This window comes from Micromys minutus, assembly GCF_963924665.1.
Source record: "Micromys minutus genome assembly, chromosome: 5".
Taxonomy (NCBI): Eukaryota; Metazoa; Chordata; class Mammalia; order Rodentia; family Muridae; genus Micromys; species Micromys minutus.
Genome location: NC_137974.1, coordinates 50,896,512 through 50,909,201, shown reverse-complemented (window position 1 = coordinate 50,909,201; position 12,690 = coordinate 50,896,512).

Here is a 12,690-nt window from a genome sequence, read left to right as displayed (position 1 = left end):
CCCAAAATCTTGGAATACCCAAGATACAATTCATAGATTATATGAAGCTCAAAAACAAGTAAGATCAATGTGTGGATATTTTAGTCCTTCTTAAAAAAGGGAACAAAACACTCATAAGAGAAAACACAGAGACAAAATGTGGATCACAGACTGAAGAAAAGGCCATCTAGTGACTGTCCACCTGAAAAACCATCTCATAGAGTATCACCAAACCCAGACACTATTGCAGATGCCAAAAATAGGAGCCTGATATAGCTATTACCTGAGAGGCTCGGCCAAATCCTGATAAGTACAGAGGCAGATACTCACAGCCAACCATTGGACTAAAAATAGGGTGGCCATTGAATGAATTAAAGAAATAACTGAAGATACCTACAGGTCTTGCAACCCCATAGGAAGAACAACAATATCAACCAACCAGATGTCCCAGAAGTACCATGAACTAAACAACCAACCAAAGAGTACACATGAAGGAATCCATGGCTTTGGCTTCTCTGTAATATGTACTATACACTACCCTATATTAGCTTCCTGTGGAAACTACATGAGGGTGGGCACCCTCTAAAATCATACATTTTGTTTCTTTTCTCTTTGTGGACCAAATTCCATCACTTACTTTATAAATTCTACTGTGCAACATCCAATATTTCAAGTTTGTATTCTATAAAAGTCTAGGGGAAGATTAATTATCCCCATTACATCAATGCTCATACTGCACATAGTTCAATAGAGTTTTTATACACTGAATTATAAAGTAGTAGGCACTTCTCTGACCATAATACCTTATGAAAATATGTCTTTCTCATTTAAAAAATACAGAATGAACTGAATATAAAATATATGTGTTTGTTTTCAGGCAATTTCAGTTTCTTAACATATTATGATGATGGTAATATGTTCATTACAATTATTTATGAAAACTGAGTGTATTAATGCAAGGGTTGACAAGTGAAATCTTTCCATACACAGTAATTTTTAAGTGATTTTTTAAAAAACATGATAAAGTGGAGATGTTCCCAGTGTTTTATAATGTTGTATAGTGTAGCTGAAAGATAGCAATATAAATATGTGTCTGTAAGAATTACCATTTCTAGAACATAAATGATTTAACTTATCACTATTTTCAAGATAAAAAACACTGCATCTTAAGATTATTCCTACTATGATCAACATTAAGACAATTTGAGAATGACATCATAAATGAGTTAAAAATTAACATTAGAGGTATGCAAAAAAGTATCTCAATAGTTAAAAGCACTTGACTGATCTTCCAGACATCCTGAGTTAAACCCAGCAACTACAAGGTGGCTCATGTCCTTCTCTAATGGGATTTTATTTTCTCTTCTGGTATGCACGAAGACAGAGCCTTCTCATATATAAAATACATGAATAAATAAATTTGTTTTTTAAAGAATATACATTTACCTGTGTGGGAACAAAAAATTGAGCTGGATACAATAAAGTTCTCATCAATATTGGTCTCATCCCTGAGTTTTCAAATTTCATTACCCAACGTAACTGAAACTCTATGTCTGTAGAGATGAAGGAGACATCCAATATCCAAGAACATTCAGTGTATACTGGAAAAGTCTGATTCTATTTCTACTTTGCATAGACTACTGAAGTAGCCTGTGATTTCTGGGTGCCAGTGCCTGGACACCTATTATCAGTAAGGTTAGGGAAGCTGAGAAAAGTACATAGCAATATTTGCTGCCCAGTAGAGACATAAATTATACCATGTACCATTACACCCTTAACATTTTACTTTGTTGCCAAAGAGACAAGTTTCTACTTTACCTGACATGAATCACTGCTACTGCTATACTAACCAGACAGCCAAGGAAATATAAACTGTTTAGATGAAGGGGAAGGTTGCAGAGACCTAGATTACGTAGATGATTATTAAGTGAAATTAATTCAAAGTCCAAACTAGCCATTGACGAGAGAGAATTGGTTGTTTTGGTTTTCCCTTAAAATGCACATATTTCAAAACAAAGTAATAAATAACAGGAGAATCATGAATAAAAAACAATTTTAAAAATCTAAAATAAAAACATATTAACTAGTCCTAAAGAGAGAGAGAGAGAGAGAGAGAGAGAGAGAGAGAGAGAGAGAGAGAGAGAAAGAGAGAGAGAGAGAGCAAGCATATGAGTTATCAGTAAAAATCTAAAATGCTAGTCTCAAAGAATGCAATATATTACAAAAGAACAAACCATAAATTAGGACAAGTAACAAGAATAGAAGCTAATAAATATGGACAATGATGAATCAAACAGACATCTTGTAAGCAAGATATCTAATGACTTGTGTAAAATAACCATTAGAGGCATTTAATCACTCAATAAAGCAGAGGAAATTCAGTGACCCTTAAGACAGGTCATTTGAGTTATTTAAAATTGTAGATTCTTCTCAAAAAAATAAAATACAGAAAGATGAAGAAAACCTAAGGGACTGTAGGATAACAACCAGCACACCATATACACAAGACAGATGCCAAAGACAAAGAACAAAGAGGAAATGGAATAAGCCAATCATAAGACTCAGAAAAATTCATCATATTTAAGAAAGAAGCCAGCAAAACAAGTTTAAAAGTACCATTTAATTTGAATGGCCCAAGTGTTTGAAGAGTTGGTCCTCAGAACATGATGCTGTTTTTTTGGTCTTTTGGACCGAGAGCTTAGTAGCAAAAAACAGAATTAGGCTGCTTCCACTTTGACCAGAAATCCCTGTTTGTCCACACCCCTCCCCTATCTCCATTCTTCTCTACTTCCACCCCACTACCTACCTACCTCTCTCCTTCCTTGCTTCTACACCCTTTCCATCTACCTACCTCCTTACCTGTTTCCTATTTTTTAATTTTTCTCTCTTCTACTTTCCACCCTTTCCTCCTTAATTTTATGTAACAACCTGGGTTTGTTCTTTTCCTGTGTTTAACACTCCACCATCCTCATCACAGTGCTCACACCATAAGCCAAAATGTCTTTTCTTGTCTAAACTTGATTCTACCATATGTTTTGTAAAATTGATTTAAAAATAAACAATGCAGGCTTAAAATGAAATTTTACAAAGTTGATGCATGACACCATTTAATCAAATTGTAAAAATTCAAGGGTACCTTTAAAACAATGTGAGACTAGGGATTAATCATCAGTGAACATTCAACTAGTTATTGTGGAATACCAGTAAAACTCTCTAAGAAGAGAGACTGTATATTTAGTGGGCTCAGAAAAAAAATCCACATTTAAAACAAAATATGTAAACTTAACTGCCTTGATTTTTATGACAGAATAAAAAACATTTCAAGAGAGGGGAGAAATATAAGGTAAAAGTTAGCAGGGAGGGGTTGGTGAGATGGCTTACCCTTAAAGTCTTGCTGATTTTGCCCATAACTTGTAATGAAATATAACTCCAGCTTCAGAGGATATGACATCCTCTTTTATCTTCGTAAGCACACACATACTCACACACTACATCTAAACAAATTCATCAAAGAGACAAAAATAATACATATTAGAGCAGAAATCATCAAAATGCATATTAAAACTAAATCATGTAAGAAAGATGTTTGAAGTGTTTAATAAAATTGACAAACTCTTAATTAGTATAAGAGTAAAGAGAAAGTTTTAAAGATATATTTACAATGACACATTACAACTAGTGATGTAAAAATTATAAAATATTAGAGAAAAATATTGAAAATAATTATATACCAACAAATCAGATAACAAAAATTATTGTAAATTCTTAGAAATTTACTTGTAAGACGAAATCTTGAAATAGTAGACATTCTAGTCAACAAGTAAAAAAGGAGAAGGAAAAATCAAAACATTCTAAATAGAGAACAGTCTGGGGTTTGTCTTTACAATTTTTGTTAGATACTCTCTGCATTTACATTTGAAATGTTTTTCCTTTGCCCTTCTCACTCCCATCACCCCTCCCCCTCTACTTGTCTTCGTGAAGGTGTGCTAGCTCCCAATCTTCCTCTCCACCTCATTGCCTGGAAAAACGTGTCCTCCATGGACCAAAGGCCTTTTCTCACATTGATACCAGACAAAGCTGTTCTCTGCTGCATAAGCAACTGGAGCCATGGGCCTCTCAATGTGTGTTCAATGGTTGGTGTTCTAGTCCATGGGAGCTGTGGAGTATTTGGTTGGTCGACAAAGATCCTTCCATGAGGCTACAAACCCCTTCAGCTCCTTCATCCCCCTCCCAGCACCTCCACTGGGGTTCCTTTGCTCATTCTGATGTCTGATGGTTAGCTGCAAGTATGTACAACTGCATGACTCTGGCAGAGCCCAGAAGGCATTCCTATCTGGTTCCTACCAGCAAACACCTCCCACCACCAGCTGCACTTCTTGGGTTCAGTGGCTGCACATGGGATCTCCAATGTGCATACTTCCCCATTTGTACTACTGAATGCCTATCTGGTAAGCCACTCTGTGAAATCTCCTTTGTAGTTGTATCCTTTCCACAAGTTCTGGTCCATGAGAAGACACTAATACAGAGATTCAAACCAGTTCTGCAGTGGTAAATCACCTAGAAAATACAAAGCATTGCTTTTGTAGCTTAGTGATATTTTCTTGACTATGAAACCAAAGGCAGAGGAACAACAGAAAAAGTACACAACTGAGATTGCAAAGTCAGTAATCAGGAATCTTAATACTGATTGCGGTCTTTTTATTTTATTTATTTATTTTTTGTTCATGGACTTACTATCTATACATCCAGAATAACTTCAAGAAACTGGACCAACTAATCAGCTAAACTATGTCCTGCTGGAAGCCCATTATAGACACTGTAAACAGACTTTAGAAAATGCACATGTTTACCTTCCAACCAGTCTCTCTTCTGATTCTTGTCACATCTGTAATCACTTTAAATAGTAGTAATTTCAATATGTTAAAATGAAAAACGCCCATCAAAAGGGTAGATGCAATGAAAGGAGACAGCTGCTTTCCATCCCACTTTAAGATGCTGGTGAGGTTACATAATAGATAAAGTAAATGCCATGCAAGCATAGGACCAGGTTTCGGAAACTAGAGCATATATAAATGCTGGGTGGATATAAGTAGGGGAGGCACATAAATAGAGGCAGCCCACCTCCAACACCAGTGATCAGAAAGCAAGAGACTTGATTCCCCTGAACAAAGTGGCTAACTAGACTAGCTGAAGCAATGAGATCTGGGTTCTAAGTTCAGTTCTGAGTCTTTGTATCAATGAAGAAAACAGTCGATAAAGCCCCAGGCCTCTACAACATATATTTACAAATATACTCACATCTACACACATAACTGTCCACATACATAAGAACATGCATACACACATACAAATACTACCCATACAGATATATACATGCAAAAATATCATAAAAATGAAATCTACTTTAAATATACAGGTCAAGATAAATTTATTAGAATGGAATGGAGAGTTTGACACCACTTTAAAGAAAGCTGAGTTAGTTATATCAATTTCATAGAAAAGAGATACTAGAAAGAATATTTTAGATTAAAGGAACACTACATAACAACAAAAGGGTACTTTTTCAAAGTGGCCATCATAGTCTTACACTCCATAACTATCATTAAAATAGGAGAGACAATATGGCAGAAAGTCAAAACAGGCAAAGATGAGATTTCAGATGTAGTATTTAATACAGCAAGTGTGCAGAAAATCAAACATCAATCAGAACATCACTGGCATACTCATTTCTGTCACATTGAGATTCCTATAATTCAGTTGAAGCCTAAGGAACATCCTTTGAAAGCTTTTATGTGTTCTTGGTACAAAACACAGAACAGTAGGCCTCTAGCCAGAAGCCAGTGAAAATGAAAAAACAGAAATGTTAAAGAGCGTACTACAGTCATAACAGATAGGTGGAAAAAAAAAAGCAACAGGATAGAATGGTGATGTAAAGTCTTCAGATATTTAGCACACTTTTCACAGCACATGGGGCAAATAAGGGGAACTCTAGAAAGGATTTGTAAATATATTAAATAAAAAGGAAATGAAAATACAACTTATAAAAGTTGGTTGGACACAGTGAATCTTAATTCATAGAAAGAGTTTTAAAACATGAAACAAAAAAAAGGATCTACAACGTGTGTGTGTGTGTGATAATTTTCAATGTCTATCAACTCAATGTATTATAAAACATACAAATCAATAACATACCTTAGAAGTCAGAGAAAGTTGAGCAACATAAGCCTAAAGCATACACAGGAAGAGTGCAATGCATGCAAACAAGAATTGTGTTTAACAAGTCAAAGCTAGCCTTCTGAAGTTTCAGGACAACAACGACAAAAATATGATATTCCAAAGATCAGAAAGAGAAGAAATCTGACAAATGTTGACAAAACAAAATGCCCTAAGGTCACAAAATTTATACATGTGAAACAGAGCTCCTGAACAGTCTTCTTTATGGATTGAACTGCATCCCAAAGATGTTTTGACCACAAAAGCTAGTACCTTTAAGTAGAACCTGATTTGGGAATTGTATTTCCATAAATGCATTCAAGAAGTCATTAGGGCTGGCTCTAATATAAGGTGGCTTGTCACTATAAGAGGAAACCTGGCCACACAAGGAAGACAAAAGTACATGAGTAAATAGGACACTTTCATAAAATTAAATGCAGATGTTGGATGGAATTTCCCATAACTCATAGAAACCCTGTAGATTTTAGATGGTGCAAAAGACCTGGAAGTGGAGAACATTTTTATCAGCGTGTTGGTCTAAGACTTGTAGTTTGTAGACCTGTGAGAAAATAAACTACTACTGTCTGAAAACCAGTAAACTCATAGTGATTTGTGACACAGATATTGAACAAATGAATACCAATTAAACAATTGTTGATGAAGTTAAGTAATACAAGGTTTGATTATAGGGTGTGATGTGATGATCCAGCTCTTTCATAAATGTTTGAAACACCTCAGTCAAGGAGATAGACAGGAAAGCTCTGATCTAATGAAAAATTTGGAATACAATGATTTTGTAAAATTAAAGATTAAATAACATTCCACAATTCCTCTACCCTTCCTGAAAACATGTTCCCCATTGATCATGGGTTAATATTGACACCATTAAGCATGATTATTGTGATGGAACAAATAAATAGATGATCACCTTTCACTACAACTAGAGCCAGAATCTGGGGTCATCCATTCAGTAGTGGGTTGGAGTGGTAGCAGCTGATATAAATTTATGTTTAATTTCATGTGTATTTAGTGACTCCTTGCTGAAATAAACCTAGAAAGCATCTGTACAAATATTCTGGCTATGAATCTCGCCAAAGCTGTACATTATGCACTATGGGGATCTCAAAATAAAATTTAAGTATCGTCAAGATGTCTCTATGGTTAGTTTAGTCTGTGTAGGGTATACAGACTAGTTAGGATGGAATTTTGATCTTTGAGAATGTGAAAGGCAGTCATTTTTATGAGCCAATTTTAACAACAACCAATAATAAGTTTTTATTAATGGCATATGAAGAATGGCACAAAGACTTGTTACTCTTTGTTTGATTCTTTGGAATCGAGTTCTTCAGGGGATTTTCTTCTCTCGAATCTGATCCATAAAACTGTGAAAGTTATTCAGAGTCTAATCACTCCATTGCCTAGATATAATCATGCTGACAGTGTGAATTTTTGGCACAATGGACAAGAATATCACTTTATATCTGTGTTACTACAAAGAAAATGTAGCCTCTTCAACACTGGAGAAATACACAAGAAACACCAAGTGTGGAATACCAATATTTTTGTAATTCTCCACATTCTGTTTCTAAAAACGAACCAAAACTGGAAAGTTAAATAAAATCCACAGGCATTACAGAGGTTGACATAGAATTCAAGATCTTGAAAGTAAGAATTACTCCAATATTAACAAAAGGAAAAGATTTAGAGGCTGAGGAATAAAGTTTTGATGGTGGCTATGATTCGCTTTACTTTATAAAACTTCATTCTTATTAACATGAAGTGTGGAGACACACTAACTAAAATAATGGAACAGGAGGATAAACTCATGTTTGAGTTAGATTTGGCGAACCTCTAAAATCTGTTTGGGAAGACTGAATTTTGCTTGAGATTTTGTTAATTCTCTGTGTACGTGGCTCTGCACAGTTGCAGGGAAGATCAAGCACATCCTCTTGATTATCACAAGTTGACATATACATTTACAGAGAGAGGCAGTGTGCACTCATAAAAGGTGAATTCTAATTCCTTTTATCTTTTATATCTGAACTTCTTTGGGAATTTATTCTGTTTTGCATACATATTTACTTATATATTGCTATAAAAATGTTTCTACATGTGGAGAATTAAGGTACATGTATGAGCTGTGAGATTCTCTTGGTATGAGATATGAGAACTCAGCCTGATTCTCCACTATTTCACACTAGTTCATAAGCAAGTTGGTGTCTAACTATAGGACAGTCCACTTCCAAGCTCATTCACACTGATGACAGACTTCAGGTTTCTATGGATTTAGGTCTAAATTCATAGTTCCTAAGGCCATGGGCATCAGATGCCCCACTGTCCTCTATCTCTGAAGACCATGGCAGTCATAATTTTACCTACATCTCCAGAATCAACAAAGTTCCAACTGCCTTATCCATCCTGCTTCTTTGATGGCAGCTCCTTGTGCTTTAATCCTCTGAGAATCTGTCTCAGGTTTTCCTTTCAAATACATATTCTAGATGGTGCATCATTTAGCTGTTGTTACTGTCTATGTAGGGTAAGGATGATAAAGACTTGGTTTTGTTTCTATTTTCAGAAACAAATTTTCTCCAGGTTCTTTTGTGTGTGGGGGTATTTGATGAATTTGCTCTATATTTACTGGTGTGTATGCATGCTTCTTGCTACCATTCCAATGTTTAAGATTACTGAGAGACACACATACACATCCTTATAGTTTAAAATATCTTAAACAGCTCAATGGATGAGCCAATCCCTACCTCCTTATAGTTAGCACACTCTCTTCTCAGATATTTCAGAGTTAATACTTACTAAATTTATATTTTATCTTTGCTGCTCTGGATCCTGCTAGGCAATACTTCTGGGGATGCTTTTTTCCCCTACACTTACATGTTGACTGTCTCTCCATTCTGCACCTTACTGTCAAGGTCCATCTCCTACATTCTCATAGTGGTGGAATCCCCTCTTCCTCCTTCCTTGGTGCCTTCTGGGGAATTCTAAAAGTCCCATCTCGGTTTTTCTGCCAAGTCATTGCCAGCCTATAATCTACTGAGCAATCAAAAATATGCCTGGCAAAAGGCTTCCTTTAGTCTTACTGCAAGACCCTTCAAACAGGTTTTTGAATAATTAGCATAGGAACACAAGCCTATATACTCTTCATTTTCCTTTACTTAATAATAAGTAAAAATAAGAGAGTTAGCCTCTGAAGCTCTGTGCTAGAAATTGCCTCAACTTAACTCAGTTTCACCAATCACCTTTCTACTTTCCAAAGTGCTGGAAGACATCCAACCTTCATATATCAGAAAGTAGTAAGAGTCTTCCTTCTTCCTGGTACTTATTACCTATCTCTTGCTTGGCTTTCGGCTTTCAATTACAGCAGGGTTGTTGTCTACACATTTATATCAGTTTATCCAGAAAAATATAGGCACATTTTAATGAGTCTCAAAATTTTTCTCTACTTCTCAAATAAAAATCCACTTTTGTCTATGAGAAATTTATTAGGGGGAGCTGCACACTCATATTCAAATTGTACAAGCATCCTGACATTCACAAAAATTTCAATTTGGTGGGTTCTGACAGTACCAAGGACTTTCTTTGTGGTTGTACTGTCCATAGTATCAGGATCAAGGTGAATCAATGAACTATTGAATGTCACGAGGCCAACACTGGCGTATTTGCAGGAGTCCCTGTTTTAGAGTTTCCTAAAAGGGGCTGATTCTAATTTCATTCCCACTAGTAGGACAATTCAGTTCTTTGTGACTGTAGATATGAATAATCTTTATCTCCTGTTAATGTCTGGAAATGAGCTGGAGGCAGTTCTAAGGTTTGAGAGGCTAAATCTTGAAGTTTTCCTTTCAGATGTAAGCACCAAGGTCAAGTCCTTTTCAGCACCAGTCCTGTTTTTTTTTTTTTTTTTTTTTTTTTTTTTTTTTCTTTCCTGTCTTTATGTTTTACATTCTTTTTGATAGATCTTCTAATTTGTATAGCTTCTGTGATTACTCAAGGCTCATGTGGATTAGTGAGGATTATCTTTCTGTATATTCAATCCTTATATTCTTAGGTAAAATACTTTCACAGCATTCCCTGGAGTAGCTGTGTGAATAAACTAGGGATAAGGATTCATACAATGGTACTGTATTTACTCTACTGTTTCAGCCTCCTTTAGAGTGAACATATATTCTTTCACTTACTAAAATCCTGGAGAGTCTTTTCAGGGCTGACTCCAATTTTACAATAAATTTTTATAATTGTCTGGTAGGTCAAAAGAAATAAACAGTTCACTAGTATCTCAGGTGGATGTTGTCAACCCTATGGCATGGTGTTTCAGAGTTTTTACTCTTATATTGGAGAAGGAGGTTCAGGGGATTTTGAAAAATTAGTAGGTTAGAACTTGATATATTTGCTAAGTTCTCTGACTTTTTCTATTCCCTACAGTGTCTGTCTTCTGTAGTCGCCTGTCTCCTTCATTAAACTTAGTTACTAGGGCAAGTTTTTGAATGTTGATGTTTCAGATTATGAGGGTCACTATTAACCTAATTCTTTACTCAAAATGTAACTTCATTATAATTGCTCAATGCAACTATGAATTATCTATTTTATTGCTAAGTCAGAAAGTGCCTTCTCATTCTCTCTCCTGCTCACCGTTGCTTCAGTGGCCTTTCTAGCTGTTTATTGTGGAAAACCTGTGATGTTATTTTCCTATAATTTCCCCAGCAGTTTACTTAGAGACTCTTTATAATTACAAGTTTTCAAAAGTAACTAACTTTTTTGTCCTTCAACTAGAGAAAAAAAATCATTATATAGAACACACTGAAGAAAATAGTTTTTAACTAAAAGAGAAGACGTGTCAATACTGTATGGCTCCAAGCATTACAAAGGGGGATTTTAGATTGTGTTTTTTGTGCAATATAAAATTATGTGACAAGTTCGAGCTAATTGTTTTAAGTAAAATCTGAGGTAAATGTTAATACTAATGAAGAGATCTCCAACATGGCATGCACTCTTTGTTACTAGACCTGTCAAATTAGTTTCAAATTGGTCTAAAACATATAGCATTGATGTAACCTGATTTCTATAATTTGTTCTAAGCTAAAATTTTACGATTTAATTAGAGACAGTTGCCTATAGAAAATACAGAAGTTTGAGATGCTGTAAGTAAGAAAACGACAAAGGAGAGAAATCAAAGACTCACCAAAAGGCAATGAGGTGGTGAATACATGTATACATAACCACGTTGAAGTATTGAACATATAAATATAAATTCTGGAACAATGGAGATCCTGGGACACAGGACTGGTGAGACTGCACTGCAAGTAACCAGGAGCAGAGAGGTCTGGGTCAAGCACCCAGAAAGTATCCCCCATTGGTTCAGGGGAGCAGGAACTCTGCCATAGAAACTCGGTCCCCTCCACACCATGCGAGCACATGCATGCAGAACAGGCGCTCAGGCCATCTGCCACCAGGAACATCAGAGAACCAGGGATGCAGGTCTGGTGAGACTGGACTGCAAGTAGCCAAAACACAGAAAGGTCTGGGTCAAGCACCGAGAAAGCACCCCCTCTCCAGGATTGAACCAGAGGCAGGTAAACCATCTAAAGAATCCCATAACACCTAAAGAAATAGAAGCATTCATCAAAAGTTTCCCAACCAAAAAAAACCCAGGTCCAGATGGGTTCAGCTCAGAATTTTATCAGACATTTATTGACAATCTTATACCAATACTCTCCAAACCATTCAACAAAATAGCGTAAGATGAAACAATACCTAACTAATTTTTCGAAACCACAGTAACCTTTCGTCCTAAAACACAAATACCTTACAAGGAAAGAGAACTTTAGACCAATCTCACTTATGTACATTGATGCAAAAATACTCAAGAAAATGGTTGTAAACCGAATCCAAGAACACATCAAAATGATCATTCACCATGATCAAGTAGGCTTCATCCCTGGGATGCAGGGAAGGTTTAGTATACAAAAATCCATCAACATAATCCACCATATAAACAAACTCAAAGAAAAAAAAAAGCACACTGTCATCTCACTAGTGGCTGAGAAAGCATTTAAGAAAATTCAACATCCCTTCATGTTAAAAGTCTTGAAAAGAACAGGAATCCAATACCCATACCTAAACATAATAAAAGCAATAAACAGCAAACCAAAAGCCAACATCAAACTTATGGGTGAGAAACTTGAAGCAATCCCACTAAAATCAGGTACTAGAAAGGACTGCCCACTCTCCCCTACCTATTCAACATAGTACTAGAAGTCCTGGCCAGAGCAGTTAGACATCAAAAGGAAAACAAAGGTATACAGATTGGAAAGGAAGAAGTAAAAATATCACTGTTTGCAGATGACATAATAGCATATGTAAGTGACCCCAAAAATTCCATGAGAAAACTTCTACAGCTGATAAACAAGTTCAGCAAAGTGGCTAGATATAAAATTAACCCAAGTAAATCAGTAGGCTTCTTTTACTCAAAGGACAAACATGCAGAGAAAG